General features: G+C 46.4%; 1 long non-coding RNA gene across 1 annotated transcript; it reads right to left on the reverse strand.

Moving 5' to 3' along the window:
• Positions 1-13782: 13782 nt before the first annotated feature.
• LOC119975754 lies at positions 13783-15843 on the reverse strand. Its single transcript, XR_005462796.1, has 2 exons — positions 15681-15843; positions 13783-14654 (listed from the first exon to the last, which is right to left on the reverse strand). It is a non-coding gene; the product is annotated as an uncharacterized LOC119975754 (long non-coding RNA).
• Positions 15844-21867: the final 6024 nt, after the last annotated feature.

Below are 21867 nucleotides of genomic sequence, written 5' to 3' on the forward strand. Positions count from 1 at the left end.
TTGGAGGAGAGAGAGAGGAGGTGGAGATGGGCGGGATCGAGATTCCATTCATTTTTCTCCAGTCTGAACTCACTGCCGATTACAGAGCTGGTGAAACTCGGCGTGAGATCCAGGTGCCGAAACTGAATTGTCTTAATGATTATACCCACGCAAACTAAAACACAAAGTCCTATAAGAATCAATGGATCATTTTCGGAGGATCATTAGCGATCGGAACTGTAAAGTACGATTTGACTTTAGTGCTAGAAATACCAGTAAAACAAATATTTGCATGCATGTGGTATCTCCCACCATCCCGAAGTTTCCAAACTGTTTTACCGTCCACGACTACTTTTGAAGTGTGGACAACTGGGGGACACACTTTAGTCCCGTGGAGCAAAGTCACACAAGGGCATGCCATACTGCAAAAGCTAGTGGTAAGATGGAGGATTGGGAGAACTTTAAGGTTCAGCAACAGACTACCAAATATAAAATCAAAAGAGCTAAGATGAACTACAAAAGGAAACTAGCAGACAGCAGAAACATGGATGGCACAGTGGTCACAGCTCCAGTGATGTGGGGTCCCGGGTTCAATTCCACCCTCGGGTAACTGTCTGTGTGGAGCTTGCACTTCCTCCCCGTGTACGTGGGTTTCCTCCGGATGCTCCGGATTCCTCCCACAGTCCAAAGATGTGCAGGTTAAGTGGAGTGGCCAAGTTAAATTGCTCCTTAGTGTCTAAAAGGTTGGGTGGGGATCCTGGGTTATGGGGTGGAGGTGTGGGCTGAAGTAGGGTCCTCTTCCCAAGGGTTGGTGCAGACTCCTTCTGCACTGTAAATTCTATAAAATCGATGATACCCAAAGCTTCTATAAGTATGTAAAGAGGAAGAGAACAGCTAAATGTTGGCCTTTTTAGAGGGTGATACTGGGGTGATGTAATAATGGGGAACACAGATATGATGCAACCAATATTTTGCCTCTGTCTTGATGGTAGAAGAAAATTTTAAAAATTCAAAAACTACAGTTAATGCATCACTAGGGAAACAGCATTAAATAAACTAATACGAGTAAGTCTCCAGGAGCAAATGGCCTACACCTTCGGGTATGATGGAAGGTGGCAGCAAAGATGTTGGATGTATTGGTTATGGTATTTCAGAATTCCCTTGGTTCTGGAAGCGTCCTGGTGAATTGGAAACAAGCTAATGTGGTGCCCCTGTTCAAAAAGGGAGAGAGGCAAAAAGTAGGGAACTATAGAACAGTTAGCTTGACCTCTGTGATGGGGAAGTTGCTGGAATTAATCATCAAGGAGGTGATGATTGAACATTTGGAAAGACAAAGCTCAATCCACCATTGTCAGCCTGGTTTTATGAAGACAAAGTCATGCTTGATAAACTTGCTTGCGCTATTTGAGGATGTAACCAGCAAGGTGGATAATGGGGAACCTGACAATGTGGCACATCTGGACTTCCAGAAGGTGTTTGACTAGGCACTGCGTAAAAGACTGGTCTGGACGATGAGATCACAGGAAATTGGGGGGTAGAATACTAGATTGGATTGAGGGTTAGCTGACTGACAGATAGCACAGAGTCGGGTAAATGGGTCCTTCTCTGGCTGGAGAGCTGTAACTAGCAGGGTATCGTAAGGGTCAGTCCTGGGACCTCAACTGTATACAATTTATATAAATGATGCAAGCAGGCACTGAATATAACACAGCAACATTTATGGATGATACTAAATTAGGTAGCCAAGCAGGCACTGAAGAGGAGATAAAGATTTTAAAGATGGATATAGACAGGCTCGGAGATTGGGCCAATATTTGGCAGATGGAGTTTGGTTTAATGTAAATTGTCAGATTATCCATTTTGGCCGAAAGAATAGAAAGGGAAATTATTAGCTATATGGAAAGCAGATTCAAAATGCGTCTGGGCAGAGGGATCTGGGTGTCTTTGTTTATGAATCGTAGAAAGTCGGTATGCAGGTACAGCATGTAGTTAAATAGACTAATAGAATGGTAGCCTTTTTTGCAAAAGGACTGCAGTATAAAAGTAGCGAAGTGTTGTTGCAGTTGCATAGCATGTTGGTGAGACCACATCTGGAGCACTGATTGCTTTGAAGAAGGTGACGGTGAGCTTTCCTGCTCATTCCCCGTATCCCCTTGATTCTCCCAATCTCTATCCCAGTTTTAAACATATTATACAATGGAGCATCCACAACGCGTAGTGAGAGAGAAATCCAATGATACGGAATCCTTTCAGTGAAGTTCCGCTCATCGTCGTTCTAAATGATCAGTTGTTCAGCCTGAGACTGCTACCCCGCGTTATAAATTGCCCGACCAGCGGAATAATCTCTCAGCATCTCCCCTATCCAGCCCCTTCAACGTCTGGTGGAGATGGTCAGAGTTCTGCTCAAGTCCGTGGGTATTACTTCGAGAAACCCTCGTCTGTCTCGTTGCGCTGAGCAACAGGTTAGGCAGGAGCCAGCACTGGTTCCTTCCCGTCTGAAGTGTTTTTCCCCTGAGAAAATTCGTTTATATACCTTTCTGGGAGCCTAATGTCAATCACGTTCCCTATGATCAATTAGCAATGTAAGACTTCCTAGTTGCTATAAAATCATGTCGTAGTTCATCTCTCATCTGTGGCTTTACATCCAATCATATTCCACCGAGTGTTTGCAACACAGGAAGGTTCAGAAGAGAGGGAGGAGGAACGACCTATATCTATAATATTGAATACCTTTCTGAGGATATTGTAAGGTTTTTCTGAAGCGCATTCTTACAACTTTCCCCACTGAGGGAAGGAAATATGTCTAATTTCTTCTCACATTGACTTTTGGATCACTGCATTATTTCGAAGTGATGAGCTAATTTCCCAATTTCTTGATTACATAATGTAAACAACATATTACAGCTACTGGATTATCAGAATAATCAACATCAACACTTGCTCTTCCACAAAAATAATACTTTGAAAACTTATCCAGTAAAATATAACGATGGATTGAGATAAGACACCGTCACTCCCGATCAGCACGCAAAAAATCTAGATGATAGTGATGTCATAAATATAAACATCACGTCATAAATATAAACAGCCCTCCCGCCCCCAGTCTGTGTGGAGTTTGCACATTCTCCCCGTGTCTGCCTGGGTCACACCCACTTTGCTCAGCTGCAACTGCCTCACGGATGTTTTAGAAATGGAGTTTCTATAAATCTCTTCGCTTCACTTTTAATTCATTTGAAACATCCAAGTGTATGCATCTCAATCCTGGTCGTTTTAAAATCGGTTTATCTATGGAGTTTTTGATCATTAAAAAATGTATCTAATTCTACTTGCCACATTAATGACTTCATCTAGCTCTTTAATGAGAAAGTTGAGCATGTCTGGGAACTGTTCTTCAGCACATCCTCACCTTGCATTTCCATATGTTAGTTACTTTACACCTAACAAATCAAATGTGCACCCACTCCCCATTGTCACATTGGCATGCCATATACGGCATTCTATGCAAGCATTCTGCGGCTTTTAGGTACTTTTCAGAAAAGATAAGGGAGTCTGCCTCAAGTTCTTTTCTTATATCTGCCAGGGAGGGGAATACAGTGGGTGGGGGAGTGCAAAGGGGAGGAGCATCCTGCAGTACGTCACACAACAGCAAATAAAAGGTCATCTTGCATCCCAGGCAGCGGAGGCACGCAAGTCAAGGCCTCCCTGTACATGGACGACATTGCCGTCTTCTGCTCGGATCCCGCGTCTGTACGCAGGCTCTTGGACACCTGCGACCAGTTTGAACTGGCCTCAGGAGCCAAGGTAAACCGCGGCAAGAGCGAGGCCATGTTCTTTGGGAACTGGGCCGACCGATCCTTTGTCCCCTTCACGGTCAGGTCAGATTACCTGAAAGTGCTGGGGATATGGTTCGGAGCGGCTGGGGCGTGCACCAAAAACTGGGAGGAACGCATTGCTAAAGTAAAACAGAAACTGGGCTGGCGGGAGCAACGCTCCCTCTCCATTGCGGGCAAAACCCTGGTCATCAGGTGTGAGGTACTCTCGGTGTTACTGTACGTGGCGCAGGTCTGGCCTATCACTCGGACCTACGCCGCAGCAGTCACCCGGGCCATCTTCAAATTCATTTGGAGATCCAAGATGGACCGGGTCCGAAGAGACATAATGTACAAGCCTCTAGACAAAGGAGGGAGGAACGTACCCAACGCCGCCCTCATCCTGATGGCCACCTTTGTGTGCAACTGCATCAAGCTGTGCGTAGACCCCGGGTATGCAAACACCAAGTGTCACTACATACTGAGGTTCTACCTGTCCCCGGTGTTGCGAAGGATGGGCCTGGCCTCATTGCCGCGGAATGCTCCAAGCAGTTGGACCGTGCTGAAACACCTGTCCTTCGTGGAAAAATCTTTGAAGAAAAACACCTTTGACCACAAAGCAATGAAGCAGTGGTCAGCACGTAATGTCCTCGAGACCCTCAGAGAAAAGGAGACTGTGGAGGACATTGGATGGTTCCCTGAGCAGACTGTCAGAGCCATCTGGCAGAATGCCTCATCACCAGAACTTTCAAACAAGCACCAAGACCTAGCTTGGCTGGTGGTGAGAAGGGCCCCTCCCTGTGAGATTCTTCATGTACACCCGAAGGCTCAGCATCAATGCACGCTGCCCTCATAGTGGATGTGGGGGAAATGAGACAGTCACACACCTCCTTGTGGAATGTGCCTTTGCAAAGCAGGTCTGGAGTGAGATGCAGTGGTATCTGTCAAGGTTCATCCCGAGCAGCTCTGTAACACAGGACTCTGTGCTCTACGGACTGTTTCCAGGGACACACACCGAAACAAATATCAACTGCTGCTGGGAGGTCATCAACTCAGTGAAAGACGCTCTTTGGTCTGCCCGAAACTTGCTGATCTTCCAGTGCGAAGAACTGTCCTCGACCGAGTGCTGCAGACTGGCACATTCCAAGGTCCAGGACTACGTGCTGAGGGACGCACTCAAGCTTGGGGCAGCTGCCGCCAAGGCGCAATGAGGAAAGACCACAGTGTAAGGTCTTACCAACAAATGTACACCGAGGGGTTGGTAACAGTGTAAAACCCCTCGGTCCGAGTCTTCAATACCACAATGTATGAAAGAAACAAAGCAATGTAAATATTTAAGAAAGAACTGTAACTTATTGTAGGATACGTGTGTAACGTTATCCCAATTGAATTGAAGAAAGACAAATGAATGTAACTTGGATGGAAATGCACAGTCAAGATAATTTGAAATGTTCTGTAAAGTTTATGATAAATTTAATGAATAAAGTATATTTTTTGAGAAAAAAAAACTGCAATGTAAATATTTAAGAAAGAACTGTAACTTAAAGTAGGATACGTGTGCGACGTTATCCCAATTGAATTGACGACAAATGAATGTAACTCAGATGGAAATGTACAGTCAAGACAATTTGAAATGTTCTGTAAAGTTTATGACAAATTTTATGAATAAAGTATATATATTTTTTTAAAACTACAACGGTAAAAGATATAACTTATAGAACATATGCAGATCATAGAATTTACATTGATGATGAACTACTTATATCATATACAGATGATAGTCTTCCTATCATCACATCCTCCTTTCTTTAGAAATAATTTAGAATTGTAGGCATGTACATTCCAATGATACACATGTAGAGTTTTTTTAGTCAGGTAAAACTAACTGCATGCATGGAAACGTGATATTTCATCAGGTCAATCGATCAGGCTGTTGATGTTCATAAATTAAGTCTATTAGGTTGTCTTCGAATCCTGGTGGATCATTGCAGTTCCTGAGGTGAAGACGAGGCAGTCTGCTTATTTTCTGGTAAGCTAACTTGCCCATTGGTTGCTTCAATGTTTGGCTATTCTACAGCAGTGTGCATCGTCACAGACGTAAGAGGAGGAGGAACCCCATCATCCAGTCTTGATTGCATAGTTAGCGGGTGATTCGCCTTGACCTTTGGCAAAGCTCTGCGGTTGCGTCTCAATATTGAGCGTTGACATGTAAGAAGGACAAAGGAATTGGGACCTGCCCGTCTTATGATTTTGGCTCTCATGGACCATCCCTCAACCCTGACGGTATCATCTAGTCCCACATTGAGGAACAAATATCTATAAACTAATAATTATTGAACATCTCATCAAACAATGGGATTGAATGAATGGACTTTGTGAATCTGGATTTGATCAAATCTAACTCGAAGAATACAGAATAATTCCAGTCTGGCACAACACAGAAGGAAGCCATTCAGTCCCTCTTGTCTGTTAACCTTCAAAGACACTCCCCATTTCTCGAGTTGTTTTTAATGGGGAATTCTTTCCTGCAGCACCGACATTCCGTCAGCAGGTGGCAGCGGTGCTCTTTGTAACAATGAAAGACTTTAGTTCACACAGATTCTCAATACATCCCAGAAACTTACTGCATCCGCAATGAATTATTCACAAGTACAGGAGCCGCCGTTAGGGAGGGAGATTGTCGAAAATGACAGAAACGTCCCATATTTTCCTTGTGTTGGAATGAATGTCAGTAAATTCCGCTGGGCTGTGTGAGGGGTGTCCATGTCCTCCAGTCCAGATTGTCCTTTCTGTGCTCCACACAGGAACTGTTTAACATCCATTAGATTATTACAATACAATCTAATGCTCAATACTGTTCTAGAATCACAGAGAATATCTCTGTAATCAGCTTAGATCTCTCCTCTTCCCCGTCACCTTTATTCTATCTGCTTAACTTTACTAAATGTGTTTATAAATCTGATGTATCTCAAAATTTCAGTCTCATGTTCTTTGCTGGATTGCCATGAGTGTAGGCAGATGCTCTTCCAATTCAATCTCAATAGGATGTTGCCTCACCCCCTCCCATTTCCATTGGTCGGTCCCACAGTCCTGCCCTGCACACCCTGTGACGTGCTTCCACTTTGTCAGGGACTAGGAGGATAGTGCTGTCTGAGTCATTGATACACAGACCCCAAAATCCCCCAGAGGGAGTTTGAATATCTCTTGGGGGGGGGGGGGGGGGGGCTGTTTCCCAATGTAAACTTCCTTTTCACAAACTGATACAACACAAACTTCATATCCATTCTGTGTGATATAAAGTCATCTTAGAATTTCAGCTTCCCTGTCAATGTATCAACTCTCTCTACCTCGCTCCCTGTGACACCAAGTTCCACATTCTCATCACTCTCTGTATGAAGAAAGTCCGCTGAATATTGGAGGAGAGATTCCACTTCAAATCTTCTTAATCAGTTGATGTTTCTTAGGGTCCCCGGGAGTGATCCACAAATATATATAAATTAGCAAGTATTCTTTCTAGAAAATGTTTTCCAGGGTGGCACAGTAGCACAGTGATTAGCACTGTTGCTTCACAACTCCAGGGACCCAGGTTCGATTCCTGGCTTGGGTCACTGTCTGTGCGGAGTCTACACGTTCTCCCTGTGTCTGTGTGGGTTTCCTCCGGGTGCTCCGATTTCCTCCCACAGGTCCCGAAAGATGTGCTGTTAGGCGAATTGGACATTCTGAATTCTCCATCCGAATTGCCGCCGGAATGTGGCGCCTAGGGGCTTTTCACAGTAACTTTATTGCAGTGTTAATGCAAGCCTACTTGTGAAAATAAAGACTATTATTATAAGCCAGTCACAATTTTGACTTGAAATATATCGCCGTTCTTTCACTGTCACTTGATATAAATCATGGAACTCCCTCCCTTACAGCACAGTGGATACGGTAGCACAGTGGCTAGCACTGTTGCTTCACAGTGCCAGGGTCTCGGTTGGGTCACTGTCTGTGCAGAGTCTGCATGTTCTCCCCGTATCTGCGTGGGCTTTGTCCGGCTGCTCCGGTTTCCTCCCACAAGTCCCGATAGACGTGCTGTTAGGTGAATTGGACATTCTGAATTCTCCCTCTGTGTATCAGAACAGGTGTCATAGTGTGGCAACTAGGGGATTTTCACAGTAACTTCATTGCAGTGTTAATGTAAGCCTACTTGTGACAATAATAAATGTTAGATTATGCCTGCATGACATGGACTGCAGCAGTTTAAGAAGGGAGCTCACCATCACCTTCTCAATGGTGGTTAGGGATGGGTATTAAATGTTGACAAAGACAGTGAAGCCAACATCTTCTAAATAAACGTAAAAAAAGGTTAGGACTTGGGAAATGAGAATATGTTCCAATTTGATCCATAAACATAATTAATTCCAATATGGGATAATATTGTGCTCCTAAGTCAGTACAGTTACTTCACAGCCTCTTGCCCCCAACAATATTTCTAACCATATTACACCCTGATGTTTTTAATGGCCATCGCTTTTTTCTGTAGCCATGACTCCAGGCCCTACTCTATCCCATTCCCTGCAACATATTAATGCCTCCAATTCCAGTTTCAATAGGCTCTGATCCAGGAACAGAATTCAAAGATGAATTCTACACACTTCATAAACACTCAATCAACTGAGATATCAAACATCTGACATTGTGTTTTTTAAAAAATGCTGATTTATTTCTACAAATACGAAACTATTTCCCAGTTGATTGCATTCATTAACAAACAAACCCCATCCACCAGAATAAACATGGTCCAGTTCTGGATGTGATTCAGAGCAGTGATAACAGCAGAATCCAAAACGCAGTCACTTAAAAACTTGCTGGTGCCTCTGCAGGTTGGATGAATAAGTGAATTTCATCCCACACACAGAGCAGGTGAATGGCTTCCTCTGGTGTATAACCAAGTTGGGTAATCGACTGAATCCCTTCCCACGCACAGAGAAGGGAAATGGCCTCTCCCCAGTGTGAATGCCTTCTGCTAAGCTCTTTCCACAATCAGAGCATTTAAAAGGTTTCTTACCAGAGTGAACCCATCGGTGTTCAATGAGATGAGCAGACTGACTGGATCCTTTCTCACACAAGGAGCAAGTGAACAGCCTCTCTCCAATGTGAATGCATTGATGAGTTTCCAGCTGACATGAGTAATTGAATACCTCCCCACAGTTCCATGGTTTCTCCATGGTGAGGGTATCCTTATGTCTCTCCACATATAAAGACATAGCCACTCACAGAACACGTGTATGATTTCTTCCCGCTGTGAATGGTGATATCTTTTCAGGCTGGAAACTCTTTCCACAGTCAGTGCACTGAAACACTCCCACCTGTGTGTGTGTCCAGCTACTCTGGTCAGACTAAAGTTTGAAATCCTTCCCCCACACACAGAACTCCTCCTTCCACATTTAAAAAACAATGATATGTAGATGCTGATAAATCAATGGACTCTGCCAGATCGTTATATGATGGTCTGAGATTCCAGTATGCAAATTCTCTCCTTCGAGTACCCTGTAAAAGGAGTTTACAAAAGCTCTTACTGTCAGTACAGGGTAGAAATTCAAAACAGAAAATTCTAGTTTTCATATATTCACTGGCCTGTATTCCCTGGAATTTACAAGAATGAGAGAGGATTTCATTGAAACATATAAAGTTCTGACAGGGCTGAGAAGATTGGATGCAGGGATGGTGTTTCCTCTGGTTGGGGAATCTAGAACCAGAGATCGCAGTCTCGGGATACATGGTAGGCCATTTAGGACTGAGATGAACAAGAAACTTCTTCACTCACAGGGCAATGAATTCTGTGGAATTCTCTACCAAAGAAGACTATGGAGGCCAAGTCTGAATATATTTTAAAAAGGAAACAGTTGGATTTCTAGGCTCCAAAGCAATCAGTGATATGCAGAGAGCACAGGAGTATGATGATGAGATAGAGGTTCAACCATAATCAAATGAAACGCAGGAACAGGCTCAACAGGCTGTTGAAAATGCCTCTATTTTCCACGTTTTTATGGAACATTACTTCCTTTATTGTTCACCTAAAGCTGTAAACATTATCTTTCCTCCGTGTTCCGAAATTTAAACCCATTAAACGTGCTTCAGCATTTTTTCCCTCTCGTCCCAGTTGTATCCCTCTCTCTGCTGGTTGGATACAGTTCTTGGAAGACCATCAGCCATTAGAGCAGAAGTAAGCCATTCAGCCCATTGAGTTTGCTCCTGTGTGCAATAAAATCAATAAGAAAATGGAAGAATAACATCAAGATGTAAATCTCTTTCTGTTGTGTGTAAATCCTTCCCTTATAACCCTCTGTAAAAGGAGTTTCCAAAATCCATCATGGTTAGTCCAGGACAGAAATCCATAACATTGTCTCGTCCTGGCCGTGGAGCCGCGCGTGCGCGTTTCAATCACTGAGACGAAACCAAGAACCCCGGCTACGCACACGTGATACAAATAAACCAATCAGCTTCTCCGTAGGGCCTCGGGAGCAGTTGGCAATAAGCACCTGAAGCCCCGCCCACTCAGTGTTACTACAGCAAGATGGCGGCGAATGAACCTGTGCAGAACAGGATCCTTTAACATCGGCCGTTTATTGGGAAAAAGACAACAGGTGTAAATGTTGCGCCTGAGAGTCATTAGTCTGGGTTTATAGCCGCCACAGTGTTTACAGAGCCTCTCTGTCCATCCGCCGGTTCTATCGCCCCCTCCGGCCCCGAGCTCCTCGGAAAGTTGAGACAAACAAGTGGCTCCTGTTGCCATCACTCACTGCGCATGCTCCACATGCTGTTGGACACTGCGCCTGCGCAAAACATTCCCATGTTTCGCATTGAGGGCATTCTCCACCTCAAAGGATGCTGGGTAAAATCATCGCCATTGAGTTATTAAAGACATTAGATTACAATCATTTTTCATGTGTACTTTTGGAGACAGGGACTGTAGGGCGAATGCGAAAAGATCGTCACAAGGATTTCATAGATTCAAGAAGGTAATACATCACCACTCGTGCAATTAGCAATAGACAATGCTGGTCTCGCCAATGAAGCACATGTCTCTTGAAAGATTAGGCGACAAATTACAGAAACTTAATTGAATGGACTCTTCATTCTGATATTATCTGAGGAAGGATGTTCTTGCTAAAATAGAGGGAGTGGAGTCCACTGATCTGGGGATGCAGCTGGAGTGGGGAGGGGTGGGAGAAAGCATGAGTTGGCTTGGGTGTTTTTGATTATTTATTGGTTTTGTCTGTGGTGTGCAGTTGATATATTCTTTGTATTATTTATTCTGTGCTTTTTTTATGTTTATGCTGTATTTTGCTGTATTTAAAGATAAGGGGTAGACCATTTAGGACTGAGATTAGGAGAAATATGTTCACCCAGAGTGGTCGACCTGTGGAATCTGCTACCACAGAAAGCAGTTGAGACTAAAACACTGTTTTCAAGAAGCAGTTAGTTTAGCACTCGGGGATCAAAGGAGAAGACAGGATCAGGCTATTGAGTTGGAGGATTGGCCTTGATCATGAATGGTCTCTATGTTCTATGATCACAAGAAAATGGAAGTTTGTGGAGAAGCAGGAATCAGCAAAGCAATAAGAGCAAAATACAACCACCAAAGTCACATATGAATTCATTGGTGTGTCAGCAGCTGGAATGCATTAGTGAATCTCTTTCCATAAACTAGAACATTTAAATACCCCCTCTCCAATCAGAATGTCGTGATTGTGGACAAATAATTTGAATTTAACTACGATATTAACAGCTGGGAATGTTGAGTGAATATCTGCGCACATGTGAAGTATCTGAAAGGCCTCTGACTCTCGGGACTGTGCTGGTGTGTATGTAAATAGGATGACTAGTATTCCTTTCCACCTGCATCTGGTGAATATTCTCTCCTTTTGATTTTATTTATTATTGACACATGTATTAGAATACAGTGAAAAGTATTGTTTCTTGCGTGCTATACAGACGATGCATACCGTACATAGGGAAGGAATGAGAGACTGCAGAATATAATGTTAGTCATAGCTAGGGTTTAGAGAAAAGATCCAACTTAATATGAGGTAGGTCCATTCAAATGTCTCATGGCTGGAGGAAAGAAGCTGTTCTTGAGTCGGTTGGTACGTGACCTCAAACTTTTATATCTTTTTCCTGACGGGGTGTGTGGGGTACTTAATTATGCTGGCTGCCTTTCAGAGGCAGTGGGAACTGTAGACAGAATCAAAGAATGGGAGGCTTGTTTGCGTGATGGATTGGGCTACATTCACAACCTTCTGTAGTTTCCTGCGGTCTTGGGTAGAGCAGGATCCATACTGTGATACAACCAGAAAGATTGCTTTCTACGTTGAATCTGTAAAAGTTGGTGAGAGTCGTAGCTGCCATGCCAAATTTCCTTAGTCTTCTGAGAAAGTAGTCATTGGTGGGCTTTCTTAACTAGTGTCGGCATGGGGGGGACTAGGTCAGGTTGTTGGTTATCTGGACAACTAAAAAGGTGAAGCTCGGACAACACGGTGGCACAGTGGTTAGCACTGCTGCCTCATGGCACCGAGGTCCCAGGTTCAATCCCGGTTCTGGGTCATTGTCCGTGTGGAGTTTGCACATTCTTCTCATCTTTACGTAGGTTTCGCCCTCACAACCCAAAGATGTGCAGGTTAAGTGGATTGGCCATGCTAAATTGCCCCTTAATTGAAAAAAAAATGAAATGGGTACTCTAATCTTTTTTTTTTTAAATACTTGAAGCGCTCCACTCGTTCTACTTCGTTCCCATTGATGTTCTCTACTATGCTTCCTGAAGTCGATGACAATCTCCTTTGTTTTGTTGACATTGAGGGATTATTGTCGTCGCACCATGAGCATTGCTATCTATTTTCAAGCTCAGATGAGCAACTGAACAGTCAACAACCTGAATTAATATAACACCTCTGTCATTGTTAAAAGTATTTTCACAGGAATATTAAGTGTCCAGGTTAAATTTTGTAGAAACATCATCGAACTGAAGCATTAACACCGTTTCTCTCTCCACAGATGCTGGCTGAATATTTCCAACTTTCCCAGTACTTTTTTTTGGCCCCAGCAGGTCTGTGTTTGTATCACCAACCTGGTCTCCAAAACATTGGTATAGTTTTTCTGTACAATAAAAAAGTGGAAATTCACATTTTATGTGGTGGGTCCTGCAGGCAGATTTTAGGGAGCTAGAAAACGAAAATAGCGACCAGGAACCACAACAGTAATAATCTCCAAATTAGTCCCAATGTCACGTGTTAGTGAACATGGAAATAAGAGGATAGGGTAGATCAATGCCCAGCTAGAGAGACAGCAGAAAGGAGGGCTTTAAGATTGCTGGGCCTTTTTCTGGGGAATTTGGGACTTCTTCAGGCCGGAAAGGTTACAAACAGCCAGGATAAATATTGTGGTGGGGCGAGTTAGTCCTGCTTTTCTGAAGGGTTTATACAAACTTGACAGACAAACCAAAAACAGGAGGTAACACTAGAAAGGGGATAACAAGGAATACAAAGTATTGCGAGAGACGACTGGAACGAACGTAAGAAATAGTGGCAACAAAAGGGTTAAAAGTAAGACAGAATACAATAATATCAAAAAATTGTGTTTTCAATGGATGTCTGTGAACAGAGTGTGGCATAATTTTCCCCACAGAGTCACGGTGAGGTAGTGGTATTGTCACTGGACGAGTAGACCAGAGACCCAGAGTAATGCTCTGGGGATCCAGGTTTAAATCCCACCACTGCGGCTGGTGAAAGTTGAATTCAATAAAAATCGTGAATTAAAAGTCTAATGTCGATTGTCGTAAAAAAAAAATCTAGTTCACTAATGTCCTTTATGGTAGGAAATCTGCCATCCTTACCTGGTCTGGCCTACATGTGACACCAGACCCCACAACATTGTGGTTGATTCTCAACTGACCCCTCAAGGGCAATTAGGCATGGGTAATGAATGCTGGCCATTAACGAAGAAAACAACCCCATCCTAAAATCAACCCTTTTACTATTCAACAGGCATGTTAATCATATTTTACAAATATTTGTCTCACATAAATAATGAAGATCTGCAAATTTCAATGCATAATGTCAGATTGCGTGTCTTCCAGTTTTAAACAATTTCATTACTTGTACTTTAACATTTGTTGCAAGACAAATATTGGAGCAAGCATTTGGATTTTCATTCATCTTCAAATTCCTGACACCCTTTCCATGGCTGCATCTTATCATGATGCCTGTGCAATTAAGACTTTCAATCAGTTGCAGGAGTCACAGCCTGGCCCCTGGCGCTTCATCCCCTTCATTATCCTTATCTGAGGAGACATCTAGCTCCCTCAAGAAGGACATCAGCCTTTTGTAGCACAAGTTGCGTAGGATGCAGCAGACAATGATCATCTGGAACATTCTCTGTGGTGAGTATTGGAGAACCCTGCCTGAGCTGTGCAAACATCTGAACTCCTCTTTAGGAGTCCTATTGTCTGCTCAATTTGGAACCTGGTGGAGGCGTGTGAAATATGGTTGTTCTCCTCAGCAGCATTCTGTTGTCAGTTAACGTGTCATCAGCCATGTTTCCTGGCACTGACCCTTTTCCCAAAGGAATCAGCCCAACCTCCGAGGTCCTTAAAAAAACATGTTGCACCTGGTAGTGGCCTAGATAGGGTGTGTCAGGAGATAGTCCCGTGGTCAGACCAATGGTTGCAATTGCTGTGGACCCTGTATGTCAGTATCTTGATCTTTCTAAGGTTCTGCTGCTTCTTGCTGCTCATCCATTGCTCTTCCTGGTCCTGTGCCAATCTGTGGCAGGCCATTCTTCTCTTCATCTGCATGAGGGCAGGGTTGCCTGCAGCCTGCATCAATGTATCTGTGAATGCATTGAAATAATACATTTAGTGAGCACACCCTTTACAGATTCCCCTTCATCTCAAAAGCTGCCAGTCAGTGGAAAGCCCTTCGCTTGTGTTCCATCCAGACATCCGCCACACTCCTTCTGGGTGAACGACATTTCTGGAGAAACAGTCACAGGGGTTCCTCCCGATCATACATGAATGCAGATGTAGATATTATTCTTTGACCAGGGTGATGAGAGACTTGTGCGAGAAGCCTCCCTGTTGACACTGTCCTGCTCGATCCATTTGATAGAGAGACCGTTGTCTTGACATCAGAGAAAGATTGAACAGAAAGACTGCAGGGGAGGTTGGAAAGCATATATGACCCCAATTGGAATGACGCAGAGTTTGTGAAGGGAACGTTGGCTGCCATTCCAAATCTGGATACACCAAGTTGATTGGGTGGGGGGGGGGGGGGGGGGGAAGAGAGAGAAAGGGAGCAGAGAATTGGAAAAGTGCTGAAGCCTAGGGTGGACAGGTCGCAGCCGTGAGGTGGGAGGTGATCTCATTTAAGAAAGGGAGGAATGGCAATGGTTGATAGAAGAGATTTTGGGAGGTATGCGGGGATCCGGGGCTCCTGGCAGAGAGGAAGGAATTGCAGGTGTGGTTCAACCTGCTGTCCACAGGGGAGGCAGTGCATCAGTTGAGAAGGGTGAGGGGGGCTGTTTATGAATATGGGGAGAAAGCGGGTTGTATGTTAGGTCAGCTTAACACACAGGCTGTGTCAATGGAGATAGTTTGGGTGGGGAGTTGATGATGGCAGAATAACGAGGTGTTTGAAGAGTTTTATAGGGACTTGTACAAATTGGACCCACCAGAGGATGAGCGGGAGATGAGGGAGTTCCTGGGGGGAGGGGGCTGGGGCCCGAGGCTCGGTGAACTCAAGAATACGGGGCTTGTACCCAGCTCCCCCACCATCCTCCTTACGCTCTCGTCTCCTTATCTCAGTCCTCGTTGTTCAGCAGCTTTTCGGGGAAGAAGCGACTCTCCAGCTCGCTTACCAAATCCGTTGCCATTGACGCTTGCACCGAGTGAATGATAAGAACAAGAATCAAAACTGTTGAATAATAAATCCAGCCCGAGTATAAAATTAGGCGGCCCCGCCGTCACTCGCTCCCACCAGCTCCAACTCCCGACACAATAGCCCAGCGCTGCTTCACTGCCGCTCGGCCCAAACTCACTGCCCGAGGGCCCGCCCCGGAAACCCGCCTCCCTCACTCTGAGTGACAGGACCTACGGCCAATCAGCTTCCCGGAATCCCGCATCCCTCACTCTGGGTGACAGGACCTCCGATCAATCCGCTTCCTCATTCCCCGGAAACCCGCCTCCCTCTCTCAGTGACGACACAAACAACATGTTGAGTTTCTGCTTCTTGGATTTAATGATGAACTGTGTAAACTTTGAGAAAAACTGTTCTTGTGTTCTACGACCTTGCCTTTGCAATGATGCACACAGAACAACTGTGACTTAACTAGAACAATGATTTATTGATGAACACGTGGAAAGATAATAAAGAGAATACTATACAGAGAGTTACTTTTTAATATATTTTTGAATTAAGGCTTTTATATGTATATATAATCAAACACAACCAAAGCCAAAAAGAGAACAAACAGGGAATCACACAACAAAACAGATAAATAAGCAACATCCTCCCTGTGTTACCCTTCACTGACTGCCTCATTGTTTTAACCCCAAAGTCCATCCATTTTAGCCCCCTTCCCCCGACTGACTTCTTGGCTCATTAAAGAAATCGATAAACAGTTTCCATCTTTGGACAAACCCACCACAGTCCCTCTCAAGGTGAACTTGATTTTTCCCAACCTAAGGAATTCCACGAGCTCGCTCACCCACACCCCTGGGCTCGGCAGCCCCGAGTCTCTCCATCCCAACAGGGTCGACTCCGAGCAACCAGAGAGGCAAAGACCAAAATGTTGGCCTCTCTCACCCCCTGGACTCCTGGGTCTTCCGACTCTCCAGAAATTGTGACTTCTGGACTCGGGACCACCTTCACCATCAGCACCTCAGACATCACGTCAGCAAACCCCCACCAAAATCCCTCCAGCTTTGGACAGGCCCAAAACATGTGGACATGATTTGCGGGCTCCCCCTCCCAGTCCATTAATTCTTTGTAAATCTCCAGCACCCCGTCCCCACAGAGCCCTGTTTTTGAATCCACCTTGTCCTGCAACACCAGGGGCGGCAGGTCAGGAAAGGACGGCACCTGTTTCCTCACATAGTTTTGCACCTGTAAGTACTGGAACCCATTCCCGCTGGGCAGCTCATACTCCTCTCCCAGTCCCTCCAAGCTCAGAAAGCTGCCCCCCACGAATAGGTCTCCAAACCGCTCAATCCCCACCCACCGTCATGCCCGGAACACGTGTCCAGCCCCCCCCCCCCGAAACAAAACCGTGATTCCCGCAAATCGGAGTCGAAACTGAGGCACGTTCCAGCCTCTGGTGCTGCCGCCACTGTCCCCACACTCTCAGGGCTGCCACCACAATGGGATTTGTGGCGTACCTGGCCGGCGAGAACGGCAGCGGTGCCATCAATAATGCCCCCAAACTAGTGTCCTTACAAAGGCTGCCTCTATCGGCTCCCATACTGATCCCTCCCCCACTACCCACTTTCTGACCATGGTTATATTTGCTGCCCAGTAGTAGTTCATCAAATTTTGCAAGGCCAGCCCGCCCCTCCAATGTCTCTGCTGCAGCAGCACCTTCTTCACCCATGCAAACCCAGAGATCAATGCATTCATTTACCTAAAGAAGGCCTTTGGAATAAAACTCGGAAGGTTCTGGTACACAAATGGAAACCTCGGGAGTAGTCATCGTCACAGATCGCACCCGCCCTGCCAACGACAACTGGAGCATGTCCTTCCTCTGAAAATCCCTTTTCATCTGCTCCACCAACGAGCCAGATTCAATTTGTGTAGCTGCTCCCATCCCCGTGCCACCTGGATACCCAGATACCTGAAGCTCGGCCCCACTACATTAAATGACAGATCACCCAACCTCTTCTCCTGACCCCTTGCCTGGACCGGGAAGACCTTACTCTTCCCCATGTTTAACTTATACCCAGAGAACTACCTAAATTCCACAAAAATGTCCATGATCCCTCCAATACCTTCCAATGGGAATGATATGTAAAGCAAGTTAGACCCTGTGCTCCATACCCCCTTCCTGCACTACCCTTTTCCAACTGCTTGACATTCTAAGCACCATTGCCAGTGGTTCTATCACCAAGGCAAAGAGCAACGGGGAGAGTGGGCATCCATCCCCGCCTCGTCCCACGATGCAGCCTAAAATACCCCAAACTCACCTGGTTCATCCTTACACATGCTACCGGTGCCTGATACAACAACCTGACCCAATCAACAAAACCATGCCCGAACCTAAGACGCCCCATTATCTCCCACAAATATTCCCATTCCGCCTGATCAATGGCCTTCTCCGCGTCCAGAGCGACCGCCACCTCCACATTCCATCTCTCCAAGGGTACCCCTATAAGGTTGAACAGACGCCTAATGTTAGCCGACAGATGTCTCCTCTTTACAAACCCCGTTTGGTCTTCCCTATCACCCCTGGCACACAGTCCTCAATCCACGAGGCCAAGATCTTTGCCAATAACTTGGCATCTGTATTCAGCAGTGATATCGGGCTGTCGGACCCACACTGCTCCGGGTCCTTACCTTGTTCAAAATTAAAGATATCGTGGCCTACGATAATGTTGGGGTGGGGGAGGGGGGGGGGAGCTCCCCCTTCTCCCTTGACTCATTAAACTCATTAAATATCCTTACCAGCAGCGGCCTCAGGTCTCCCAAAGACTTTTCATGAAGTTCTACCGGGAAGCCATCTGGGTCAGGGACCTTCCCTGCCTGCATCGCCCCCATTTCCTCCATCAGCTCCACCAGTCCAATGTGCTCCCAACCCCTCTACCGGGTCCTCCTCCATATTGGGGAACTCCAACTTGTCCAGGAATTGCTGCCCCTCCCTCTGTCGGAGGCTCCGATTCATAAAGCCTTCTGTAAAACTCCTGAAATACCCCATTCATCCTCACCGGGTCCTGTACCACTCTACCCCTCCCGTCCTTCACCCTTCCCATCTCCCTTGCCGCCTCCTGCTTCCTGAGTTGGTGGCCAGCATCCCATTTGGCTTCTCCCCGTACCCATACACTACCCCACTGCCTTCCCCATGGACACCAGCCCAAACTCCATCTGAAGCTTCTGCCTCTCCTTCAACAATCCTGCCTCCTGTCCACTTGCAGAATCCCGTCTACCAACATTGTCATCTCTTTTTTCTAAGAAAATAAGGCATTTAAAATGTTAACAATTTTAAACATCAGGTTTCAAGAAGAACAAAACAATATGACCAACACCCTCCCCCCCCCCCCGGTAACAAACCCCAGCCAACATAGCTCACACAAACAAGACCACCTCCCCCCGCCCCCTTTCCACTGGTTCTCCTGCCCCGACTTGCCCCCCCCCCCCCACCCTGCTGACAGCTTAATTTTTCTTGAAGAAGTCGCTGAACGGCTGCCACCTCCGAGCAAACCCCTGCAACAAACTCCTCAAGGCAAATTTAATTATCTCGAGTCTGAGAAAACCCCCATGTCGCTAACCCATTCCCCTGACTTTAGGGGCTCTGCGTCCCTCCATCCTAGTAAGGTCCATCTCCGGATCACCAGGGAGGCAAAGGCCAGGACGCGGCCTCTCTCACCCCATGGGCTCTCGGGTCTTCCGACACACCCATGATCGCCACCTCTGGGCTCAGCACCACCCTTGCCTTTGACATCAGCAAACCCCTGACAAAAAACCATCAGCCTTGGACATGCCCAAAACATGGTTTGCAGGTCCCCCCACGCAGCGATGAAGAACCTGCTCATCCGGGACACCATCATGTGTGCCCCGACAACCACCTTAAATTATATTAGGCCTGGTGCACAACGAGGACACATTAACTATCCTCAGGGCCTCTTCCCATAATCCGGCTTCCAACTCCCCACCCAGCTCTTCTTCCCACTTTCTCTTCACCTCTCATATCGTGGCTCCCTCCCACTTCATCAGTTCCCTGTAGATCTCTGAAACCTCCCCCTCTCCTACACGATACCACCTTATCCTGTAGCTCCTGGGGCAGCCAGTGGGGGAAGGTCAAAACCTGCCTCCGCACAAAATCTCACTTGCAGATACCGGAACCCATTCTCACCTGGCAAATCAAACTCCTCCTCCAACTCCTCCAAGCTCGGGAAACCCTCATCAATAAAAAGATCTCCAAATCTCTCGATCCCCACCCGCTGCCACCTCTGGAAACCCCATCCAGTCCCCAGGAGCAAGCCCTTGATTATCACATATCAGTGCCCACACTAACGTCCCCTCCAACCCTACATGCTGCCTCCCACTGTCCCCACATCCTCAGGGCTGCCACTACTACCAGGCTTGTAGAGAAGCTTGTCATCTCTGCTCACTCCACCATTTCCCTATGCGTCCATTTCGACATGAACTCCCCCACTGCCTCGAGTGCTTCCCAAAGTGTGGAGGCCGAAATCTCACCTGTATCTTTCAGTTCCATATACTTCCCAATAGCGGCCCTCACCTGATCACACACCTCATCAATGAACAACTCTACGTCCAGCCTCCACTGCGAGCACTGCCCCCCCCCCCAATCCACTTGCAAGTCCACCCAATGTGGCGCATGGTCGAAACCATAATCACTGAGTACCCCGAGTCGACTAACCCCGCCAGCAGAGTAATCGATCCGCGAGTACACCCTGTGCACATGGGACAAGTACGAAAACTCCTTCACCCTTGGCCTCCAAGGATCCATGACCCCCTCCCTTCCCCCATGCGCTCCATGAACCCCTCCAGCTCCTTCACCACCAGCGACACTCTACCCGACCTCGGGCATGACCGGTCCAACCCTGGATCAACATTGTTTTAAAACCCCCCACAATCAACCAATGCGAGTCCATGTCCGGGATCTTCCCCAGCAATCGCCTCATTAACTCCACATCATCCCAATTTCGGAGATAACCGTTTACCAGGACCACTGGCTTCCCCTCCACCTTCCCACTCACCACCATGAATCTTCTCCTCCGGAATCTGCCACTATATTCTCCACCTCAAAATGCCACCCGTTTATTTACCAGCACTGCCACCCCCTGAGTCTTCATGTCGAATCCTGAATGGAATACTTGCCATTCCCATCCTTTCCATAGCCTTGTCTGACCTCCAATCTTCAAGTGTGTTTCTTGTAAAAAGGCCACGTCCACCTTCAAGCTCCTCAGGTGCGTGAAAACACACAACCGTTTAACTGGCCCATTCAGCCCCTCACATTCCATGTGACCAACCCTGGTCGGAGGGCACTCCGCTCTCCCTCCCTTGTCGATAACCATACCCCTTAGGCCAGCCCCCGGCCCATGCCATGCGACCTTTCAGGCCCAGCCTCAGATGTTCATCACCACTCCTTCCCATGCTACGCCACAGCAACAACCCGTTTGTCAGCTACAACCGTCCTGCCCCTTTCCCCACAACAAAACAACCCCATCACCCTCTGCTTCACTAACCACCTGATCATCTCCCACTGCACTCCCATTAACTGGCCCACCCAGCTAGCCTGGCAACCCCCACCCAAGCGTCTGAGCCTCCACCCCCCTCCATTCTGATTCCCCTCCCGCCCATTGCGCCCCACACAAACAGCATTTAAGAATTCCACCAGTTGCTCTGTCAACTATTGGGCCTTTACCCTCCACCACCTTGCCTTGTGTCGCATGAAGATTCTCTTCCTCCAACTGCTCCCTTCTTTTCAACCCAATTCTGATCCGTGGATCCATCCACCAGCCCCACCAGTGGCATTAAATGTTTCTCCAGTCACCCCTGCACCCTTTTCCCACTAAACATCCACCCTACAAATGGGGAATAGGTCCGAAAAAACAGCCTCCAGCGCGAGGCGTCAAATGTGCGAGCGCTCACACCGTGGCTCCCACTGGGTGTCCAGACAAAGCTGCTGTGTGAGTTCCATGATCTCTGCTGGAACCACCCTATGTGCGACTGTCCTGTTGGATGCCTTACTGCCAACTGCCTCACATCACGTGACCGATGTCTGACGCCACCAGCTGGTTGGAGGTCACATTACTAACTATGTATAAAACTATTCACAGGCATATCACCACAGTTCTCAGGTTGTTTTGTCT

Source organism: Scyliorhinus canicula, chromosome 13, assembly GCF_902713615.1.
Source record: "Scyliorhinus canicula chromosome 13, sScyCan1.1, whole genome shotgun sequence".
Lineage (NCBI taxonomy): Eukaryota > Metazoa > Chordata > Chondrichthyes > Carcharhiniformes > Scyliorhinidae > Scyliorhinus > Scyliorhinus canicula.